Below are 11,061 nucleotides of genomic sequence, written 5' to 3'. Positions count from 1 at the left end.
TTAAGATCTCATTTATTTGAGAACTAAACAAGTAAGAACCCTCCACCACGAGTTGTATTGAAGTAAAATGGAACAATAAGTTTCCTTTCGTTTATGAAGAAGACCAAATACCAAATTTCAACAATTTCGGTAAAACAATGTGGCTAACCTTACCGTTCTATGGGGGCTATATCAAAACGTCAATCTAAAAACCAATTTCTGGCGGAAAGTTTTTAGACTCAAAAAAGAAAATGTGCCTAAACCTTCAAAATAAAGAAAATCGAGAGGTACGCCTTTATCTAGGAAGACGTGGACCTTTACTGATAATTCTCTTCTGGAATATTTTATAACCTCATGGAAGACTAAATAACAAATTTCAGTCTTTAGGTGGGATATTGACGTCACAACCTCCAGACTTACGAAAATCGGGAGGTACTGTTCTATGGGGGCTTCATCGAATCGTGGACCTATACCGGCGAATTTCAGTCTGAAAGGCTTTTACCTCCAAAGTAGACTAAATACCAAATTTCAGCCATTGCGGTGGGTTATTGCGGCCACAACCTTCAAAATACCGAAAACCGAGAGGTACCGTTCTATGGGGGCTTTACGAAAGCGTGGACCTCTACCGCCAAATTTGGGGGAGAAAGTTGAATACCCCCATCAAAGACTAAATACCAAATTTCAGGCATTGCGGTGGGTTATTGTGGCCACAACATTCAAACTATTGAAAATCGGGAAGTACCGTTCTACGGGGACTATACGAAAGCGTGGAACACCACCGATAAATTTGGGGGATAAAGTTGAATACCCCGATCAAAGAGTAAATACCAAATTTCAGCCATTGCGGTGGGCTATTGCGGCCACAACCTTCAAAATACCGAAAATCTAGAGGTACCGTTCTATGGGGGCTATACGAAAGCGTGGAACTCTACCGCCAAATTTAGGGGAGAAAGTTGATTACCCCCATCAAAGACTAAATACCAAATTTCAGGCATTGCGGTGGGTTATTGTGGCCACAACCTTCAAACCATGGAAAATCGGGAAGTACCGTTCCATGGAGGCTATATGAAGGCGTGGATCTACACGAACAAATTTAGTGAGGAAATTTGAATACCCGCAACGAAGACAACATGCCCAATGTCAACAATTTCGGAGGAGTATTGAGGCCACAGACTTAATAAAGCCGAAAATAGGCAGGTACCGTTCTAAGGGGGATATATGGAGGCGAGTACCTATACCGACAAATTGCATATGGAAATTGTTATACCCAAAATGAAGATTAAATAACAAATTTCAACCAATTCGCTGGAATATTGTGGCCACAACCTTCGAAATTCCTGAAATCGAGAGGTACCGTTCTATGGCGGCTTTATGAAGGCGAGGACCTATACCGACAAATTTCTGGGGTAAAGTTTTGTACACCCAACGAAGACTATTTTCCAAATTTCAGCCATTTTGGTGGGATAATGGGCTAAAACCTTCAAAATACCTAACATCGGGTGGTACCGTTCTATGAGGGCTATATCAAAACGTAAACAGATATAGCCCATTTACAATACCAAACATCCTAGGAGTAATAGAAACTTCTTTAACAAATTACATATATATCTTGATTTCAACAGACGGACGGTCGGAAGACAGACATTGAGACATGAGGATTATTTTCGTAGAGCACTTCGACCTTCTAACTCGCTTCCTTCTATGTCCTTTTCGTCCTTTATTTTAAGAGCAGCTATAAAGGTACCACAGAAAGACGTTTTTCAGCTTCGAAATGTTCTGCAAAAATTTCGTTCAAAAAATTTTAGTTACGGCTCTCATTGAAAACATATCGATTTTGTCGCGAACCGTCCTGTCCTTGGGGTTCTTAATATACTCACCAAGGTCTTTCTTTCCCAAGAGGAATTTTCCGTGCCCCAGACTTTCACCTCCATTTTGTTGCACAGTGTTTTTCTCCTAATACTTCCCCACTGTTTCAAATTTACAATAAAAAGTCACTTAAGTCCCAATTTACATTGGGCGAGTTTACTTGCGGCAATTGTCATTTTGTAGGAGAGAGAGGTGAGGCATATGGTAACCCTGCCTCTCAGCACCATCTCTCACCTACAAACTGACAATTGCCGCAAGTAAACTCGCCTAATGTAAATTGGGACTAACTGTTATTTTTCTACAAAAAGTTTGTCCAAATTACTTACAACTTGCAACACACGCACATGACAATGTCAATAACACCAAAAGAAAAGCTAAGCTAGAAACACTACTGTCACCTACATCGGTATGTATGTGTAAGTTTGTACTGAATGAAAGTTTGTCTGTTACGTGTTTGTTTGTGCAACCGTACCACAGTAAAATGTGGCGCTTATTCGCACAAAAGCATACTAGCTCCATTTTTTTTTTTTGTCGTTTACATTTTACCTCACCTATGTCCATTTCTATAGAACAGGAACCCACTTGTTTCAACTGTCATGTTTTCTGTCCGAACGCTAGAGTACCACACATAGATAGGATATACGCACGTTCATGTAGTACGTTGGCGTGGAAGAATGAAAATGATCAATGACTTTTCTTGGTCATCGTTTAGCATGAACGAATTGGCAAGCGAACCAACCAACAATCATGTCTAAGACACAAAACGGTAGACACTGAGAAACGATCGATAGCCAAAATATGTAGCCAAAGTTAAATCGACTTTCCTCATTTGGAGCATCTTTACGATGGCAAGTGGTAACCGCTACTTTGTCCATGATCTTCTTAACACAAATTTACATGGGAAAGATAAACTAAACTCACCGTATGTGTGGTAGAACTGTGGTTTTATTGAGTTTCTTTAAAAATTGGGTATTTCATTTATATTCGTTTTGTACTCGATGTAAGAATCAAAACTTTTTCTGAGGGAAACCCCAGAGCAGAGGAGACCATGAAGATAGGGTTTTATAATTTGATATAGACGTTTCTTTTATTCCTAGGATGTTTGGTATTGAAAATGGACTATATGGCTCCCATAGACCTGTACCTCCCAAATTTCGGTATTTTGAAGGTCGTGAAGGTCCCACCGAAATGCCTGAAATTTGGTGCTTAGTATTTGTTGGTGGTATTAAACTTTCTGTCAGAAATGTATAGCTACCATCCCTGCAAACATTTGGAAGACTGTTAAACGATTTTTTGATCAGATTATTCTTCTGCGCTTCTTTCCGGCGATCTTTTAGCGAATTTTTATATAAAATTCACCCACGCGAGTAATTTGCCATTTGTAGACGTTTCTCTACAATTATTTTTTTTATTATCGATCGCTACAACGAATCTTCTGCTATGCATCTCGGCGATCTTTCCGCGACTTTGTATTATGTTTCACTTGTTGTTAGTGCAATTTGAGATGGTGATCGGATGATGTTTAGAGGGTTAAATGGACCACAACTTTTGTGTGAAAATTTTTAATATACCGGTAATATCTTTATTCCTGGACCACACATTCCGCCCACATAAATAATATTTTGAAGGACAACTCTTGCCCTTTCAATTAATGCCAATTATGTTGATTTATGTGGTCAGATAACAGAGTTACAGCCTAATATATCCAGTGTTTTGCTTGTAATGTAATCAAAAGCATACTAGAGGTCGCAATTATAGATCAATCAATAGTCACGAAATTTTGCACGAGGTAGGGGTCTAGGTCGAAGAAGATGCCTACAATTTTTGATGATGATCTGATATTATTTAGCGGGTGCAATGGACCATTACTTTTGTATGCTAAATAAAAACATTTTATTTTTGGTCCATATTTGAAGCCCTGGAGGCCATATACCGGCAAAGTCGCCTATATATGAAAAATTAACTACCGACCTTTCCTCTGATGAAAATTGCAATAATATGTGTGCTTGGTAACGGACCTACTACCTAAGATATAATGAGTTTTGTGAAGAGAACCACATCTTCCTCCCATGCTACAAATTGTCTCTATTATGACAGACAAATTCCCAGCTCTTACAAATTGCGTGGAACCCTATCATATTACCTGTCCAATTGTCCAAAATTTAAAGATGTAGCAGAAATTGCTAAACAACGCCAATTTTCAAATTTATGAATATTTCTTAAAATGTACTGTATATAATTGTTCCACAAACATCCCAGTAGGGACAAGTTAGCCTTCTCTCATATTAATGAGAGCACCCCGATTAATATCAGCTCAATGATATGTAGACAGCGGAATTTAATGCAACACCTATTTTTGTAAAATTTGCATATTTTTGGCTTCTAATTAAATTCCAATCGAAATATATCACATATGCAAAAATATGCGAAATGTATAAATTATGCATATGCAAATATTATTTTTGCATAAGGAAAATTTCTGCATTTCACATATTTTCGTATGCTACATATATTTCAATAATATCTTCTAAAATGTTTATGTGCAAATTTTTCTGTTTGAAATTCACTTCAGACAAGTCAATAAAATAGAGAAATCTGTAACCAGAGCCACAATCTTCAAAATGTCGAAAATGGGGAGCTTTCGTTGTATGGGAGCTATATGAACGCCTAGATCTATACCGACAAATTTCAGATGGAAAGTTTAATACCCCCAATGAAGACTTAATACCAAATTTTAACCAATTCAGAGGGATATTGAGACCATAACCTTCAAAGTACAGAAAATCGGTAGGTTCCGGTTATGGGAGCTATATGAAGACGTGGACATACAACGACAAAATTCAGGTGGAACGTTTTTTTACCTCCAACGAAGACTGAATACAAAATGTCAACCATTTCAGTTTGATATTGAGGCCACAACCTTCAAAATACCAGATGTCGGGAGGTACGGTTCTATGGGAGCTATATGAAGACCTGGACCTATACCGGTACAATTGTTTGCACACCCGCCTTGCAGGCTGAAGGTCGGGCGTTCGATTCCCGGCCAGCAAACATCAAATTTCCAACGATGGCAAAATACGCCTCAGTAAAGTTGGCGACATTTTCTGAGTATTTCAACCATGTACAACTTCTCTACAGGTGGTGTTTTAAGACATGCCTTTCGGACTCGGCGATAAACAGTAGGCCCCATACTATTGCTTAATGTGATAAGGTTGCAGACTCCAAAAATTTATTTCTTACAATGAGCTTATTTGTCCAAAAGAAACTATGCTTTGCTGAAAGCTAACTCGCAGGGTTGTGGTGTAGAGTATCGTATTGTCGGCCCTGTCCGACTATAGCCTTTGCTTACTTGTTTTTTCTTTATATTTTCTTCTTCTTAAGATCTTCCTTATGATTCGTCAGCATATCTTGGTCGCGATTCGCATTGCATCAACACTCACTTTAGGTTGGTGATACGCGGATAATTTTTAGGCGATATCGCCTGCGCCAAATTAATCGTCCAGGAGAATCGCGAATTATACTTAGGCGATAGAAAATGTTTGTAGGGATAGGATAGGGTCCCCCGATTTTCGGTAGTTTGAAGATTTTAGTAGCAATAGCGAACCGAAATGGCTAACATTTTGTATTTAGTTTTTTTTTTTTTTTTGGATACAAAATTGTCCTCAAGAAATTCGTCAAGACAAGTCCACGTTTTGATATATGTAGCTCCCATAGAACGGTACGGCCCGATTTTCGCTGTTTGAAAGCTTTTAGCCTCACTTTCACGCCCAAAATTGCTGAAATTTTGAATTTAGTCTCAGGTCAGTACACGCAGAAAAATCTATGTTAGAAATATGTTTGGATCCAAACAAATATTTGTTTGGGACTGATTGCAAACAAATACATGTTTGGATCCAAACATAATTTGTTGTGTCCAAATATTAATATGTTCACTTGCTCACTTGTTTCATCTTGTCTTTTGTGAGAAATCATCCTTGTCTTTTATTGAAGGACCTGTTGGACTCCGTCGGATATCCTACCGATTACACTGTGACGCCAAATGGAAATCAAGGTTTAGGGTGAAAAATTCTTTTTGGGAATGAAAGCCAGTAATTAAGTAACTCAAAGGAAAAGTAATTAAGTAACTCAAAGGAAATGTTCCGCCGAGAATTTTATATAGGTTCCAAAAATTGAAATTGTCACGTTTTCATTGTCCTTTAGCAGTTTTACCTGTTCCGGATGGTTATTATGATTATGATTTTTTACATCCTCATATCCATGTATCATATGTCACGCACGGCAACCCCTACTTAAAATCCATGTATGGCATCCCTAGCACCCTTCGCCCTTTTCTAATGTTCGATGCTGTAAGCGAAGGAGAGAAGAAGAAGTTAGTCTGTAAAAGTCCGTCGAGAGATTCGGTAACCATCGCACACAAGATGCTCAAGCACCACGGTCGTCGTTAAATAAACTATTTACTTTTGTGTTTTTAATATTCTTAATTTGTTTTTTTAATATTCAATAAATATTATTTCTTTTTAAACTGTAACAAAAGTCTTTTCGTGAGGAAGGCCTACAAACATTCGACATCCAGACTGTCTTTGACATTTATTTTCAGAAGTGGCATAGTCTTGCATGACGTATTTTTTTTTTGCAAGAAAAGAATTCGCCTCGTAAAGAAATCATTATGTGTTCGTATGTGTGTTGTATGTAAAAAAAAACTCCTCGTGTGTGCTGTGCGAAAAGAAAGAAAACGAAAAAGAGATCTAGAACATTCGGACGTTACAAAAAGTAAATGATCATCACCATACAGAAGAAGTTGGTGACGAATGTGTTTATGATGGTTAGACGTTTCAAACCAGCGAGAACATCATAGGTTTGATCAAACAGACTCGACGATGCATGTTATGTGTTATATGTTGTTAGTGTAAATGTTTTTTTTGTATCGACGTCAACGCAACAACGACGGTTATGTTGCAGTTTTTTGTGCAAAAAATAATAAGCTCGGTAAATAAGAAATAGAAAGACGAAATAAGAAAAAGACGTAAAAAAAATTCTGTGACGAGGGCAGAATAAAAATTATAAGAAATACGACATAAACGAAAGTGAAAATGATTAAAATAAACGATTTAAGAGTTGAACAATTAAAAGACCTTTTAAAAGAACGAGAATTACCGCATACGGGATTAAAAGCTGAATTGGCTCAACGTTTAACCGAAGCAGTAAAAAGTGACGAAATATTTCTTTCTGCTGGAAGTTCGGAATATAATTCTGCAACATCTGACGTAATGGCTGACGATAGTGCCAAGATGTTGCAAAATCAAATGGAAATGTTAACAAATATGATGAAACAATTAATTTCAGTTGTTCAAACGAATGTGACAAATCAAAGTAATGTAAATAAGAATGAGTGTCAATCGACACAATCGTTGAATAATGTTGTTCAAGTTCAAAACAGTACGGTCGAAAACTCTAATGACAATATTCGTGATGTTGCCTCTTTATTACCGGAATTTAACCCATTAGCTGATACCTCACTAAACGCGAAACAGTTTATAAATCGCATAGAAATGTTAAAAGCAGCCTATAAGTGGTCAGATAAGACAATATTATTTGTGGTACAACAAAAGCTGTTAGGTTCGGCTAAACTGTGGATTGACTCACAGGAAATCTTTGTGTCGTGGGAACAGTTTAAGAACAAATTTTTGATAGATTTTCCTTGTGATGAAAATGCGGCAAGTGTGCATATTAAACTATCAAATTCGTATAGGCTTGCAAACGAAACTCCACAAGAATATTTTTATAAAATGATGGCTATCGGAAACAGAGGAAGTCTGCGGGAAGAAGACATAGCTCATCATATAATTAACGGTATAAACGACAACGATTTGAGAAAAGTGATTTCTAAGAACTACCAAAAATTAAATGATTTGTTGCGAGACATAAATATGTACTGTGAATATAATGGTGTTAAAAACGAACACACATACAATCGGAATAGAAACACAGATGTAAACGCGAAATTCAAAAACGAACATAGAAACACAACGAATTACCAAAGTAATAAGGAAAACAAACCGAAAATAGAAAAACCGAGTGCTCGTGATATTGAATGTTATAACTGTCGTCAGAAAGGGCACATTTCAATCAAATGTCCCGAAGCCCAAAGAAAAGAGAGATGTGTTCATTGCAACAAAACAAATCATAAGAGCGAAAATTGTTATAGAAAACGACAAAACGAAGCAAAATTGAATGTGAATAAAATAACGGACAAAAACCAAAATGAGAACGTTGTTAAAATAATTAAAGTCAACGGTAAAGAACATTCTTCGTTTATTGATTCGGGTAGTCCAATAACTTTGATTCGTGCATCTCTGATTGAAAATATGGACAATGTAGAAAAGTGCTTTAGGCCTTTAACCGGTTTTGCGGGAGGAAAATATGTGTGTACCGCGAAAGTAAATACATCACTAGATATCGATGGTCGCGTTCTAAATTCGGATCTTTTTGTTGTAAAAGATGAACTCTTACCCGAAGATATTTTGCTCGGACGAGATATATTGTGCCGCGAAGGAAATAAATTCGTAATTAAAGGTGATGAATGCTGGTTGGAAGCCGATGATAAAATCAACATAAGTGATGAGGTAAAGCCAGACGAATTATCAGAGCTGAAAACGATAATCTCCAGTAACCGTAAGTGTTTTGCTTTCAATATTTCCGAATTGGGTAGATGTACCATAGCAAAGATGACGATACAGCTAAAAACGGACGAGCCAATAAATCTGAAACCATATCGTATACCCTTCGCAAAACGAGCTATTGTATCTGACATTGTAAACGATTTGTTAAAATGCGAAATTATTCGACCATCAAATTCTCCGTACGCCTCTCCAGTTGTTTTGGTGGAGAAAAAGAATGGCGAAAGTAGACTATGCGTGGACTACCGGCTTTTAAATAGTAATACAGTAAAGAAGCCATATCCTATGCCCATTTTGGAAGAACAATTTGCTCAGCTAGCCGGAAATAAGATATTCACTACACTCGATATGAAAATGGGTTATCATCAACTGGAAATTGACGAATCTTCGAAAAAGTATACCGCATTTGTAACGACGGACGGTCACTACGAATACAATCGCATGCCATTTGGATTGGTTAATGCTCCAGCGTGTTTCCAAAGGATGATTGACCAGATTAAAAAGGAAATGAATAGAGGGGAAATGTTAGCGTATTTAGACGATCTTATACTTCCAAGTAAAACGATAGCTGAAAATCTGAAATTAGTCGACAAATTTTTGAAGATATTGGGAAAATATGGATTGACATTGCGACTCGATAAATGTAGTTTCCTGCAGAGAGAAATAAATTACCTAGGGCACATCGTAAATGGTGACGGCATTAGGCCAGGAGAACAAAAGATAAGAGCCATCAAAAATTTTAAAGAGCCTACTAATGTGACCGAAGTAAGACGATTCCTGGGACTTACAGGATTTTTCCGTAAATTTGTACCGGATTATTCAATGATTTCGAAACCTCTCACATTATTGGCGCATAAAGCTGAAAGGAACAAATTTAGATGGGAAAAATCACAACGAACGGCGTTTGAAACCTTGAAGGAAAAGTTGATTAACGCGCCAGTGTTGGTATTATATGATCCGAATGCAACTCATGAATTACATACAGACGCAAGTTCAATAGGCTTAGCCGGAATCTTACTTCAATCAACGGATGATAAGCAGTTTCAACCCGTCTTCTATTTTAGTCGACATTGTACGGAAGATGAACAACTATATCATAGTTATGAACTCGAAGTGTTAGCAGTCGTTGAATCGTTAGAGCGTTTTAGAGTATATTTGCTAGGAAAACATTTCCGACTTGTAACAGATTGTTCAGCAGTAGCAAAAGTACGCGAAAAGAAGGAGCTGAAATCAAGAATTGCGAGATGGTGGATGAAACTATTGGAATTTGATTTTGAAGCCGTACATCGGAAAGGCAGCCGTTTAGCTCATGTAGATGCTTTAAGCAGGTCACCAGATGAACCATCGAAGGACGTGGAACCAGCCGGATTTGTTTTTATGGTCGACGAAGACGTTAATGATTGGGTTTTGACAATGCAATTGCAAGATACGAGAATAAATCATATCATGGCCGTTTTAGCAGGAAAATTGACATCGCCGGAAAAGAATCAGTTGCGGGCCGACTATGAAATATGTAATCATCGATTGTATCGTAAAGTGGGTACAGAATTGCGGTTCGTTGTCCCAAAAGCAGTAAGATGGAGAATAGTTAAATATTTCCATGACGAATTAGGACATTTTGCAACCGAGAAGACGATCCAGCGTATTCAAAAGCTATTTTGGTTCCCTAAAATGAGGAAGTACGTAAAGGAATATATACAGTCATGCATAACCTGTTGTTATAACCGTAATCAAGGAGGAAAACCGGAAGGACGTATGCATTTTGAGCCGCCAGAGCCGATACCGTTTTATACGATCCACATAGACCACTTAGGACCTTTCGTACGTTCTAAAAGAGGAAATACTCATATTTTGGCAATATCAGACGCGTTTTCTAAATTTTTAATTGTAAAGGCCGTTAAAAGTACAAAAACCGCTCCCGTGATAAACGTTTTAAATGAGATGACTGGATATTTTGGAACTCCTAAGAAAATTATAAGCGATAGAGGGACAGCGTTCACCTCAAAAGTTTTTGAAGGTTATTGCAGCGAACATAATATTCAACATATAAAAAATGCTGTACGTACTCCACGCGCAAACGGCCAAGTGGAAAGGGCAAACGCTATTATACTGAATTACCTGAGAACGACAACAGATGATCCGAAAAATTGGGACACTAAATTAAACGAATTTCAATGGATATCAAATTCCCAATCAAACTCAACAACCGGTTTTACCCCGAACGAATTAGTCTTCAACTTTGAAATAAACGACGTAGTCCAAAATCATTTAGTTAATGCTATTCAAAACGACGTAGATAAAAATGATGACGAAGTATCACCCGAAGAAAAACGAATTATCGCTCAGGAGAACATTGCAAAGCAACGAGAGAAATGGAAAGTCCGATTTGATAGTAAACACTCTACTCCACGTAAATATGCCGAAAATGATATTGTAGTAATCCAAAATGAACCAGGAGCCACAGGCGAATCACGAAAACTTGAACCAAAGTATAAAGGACCGTATATAATATCAAAAGTACTACCGAATGATCGATACT

Source organism: Musca autumnalis, unplaced genomic scaffold, assembly GCF_047663935.1.
Source record: "Musca autumnalis isolate F117 unplaced genomic scaffold, ASM4766393v1 scaffold_3, whole genome shotgun sequence".
In the NCBI taxonomy this organism is placed as follows: domain Eukaryota; kingdom Metazoa; phylum Arthropoda; class Insecta; order Diptera; family Muscidae; genus Musca; species Musca autumnalis.
This window is presented reverse-complemented; position numbering follows the sequence as displayed.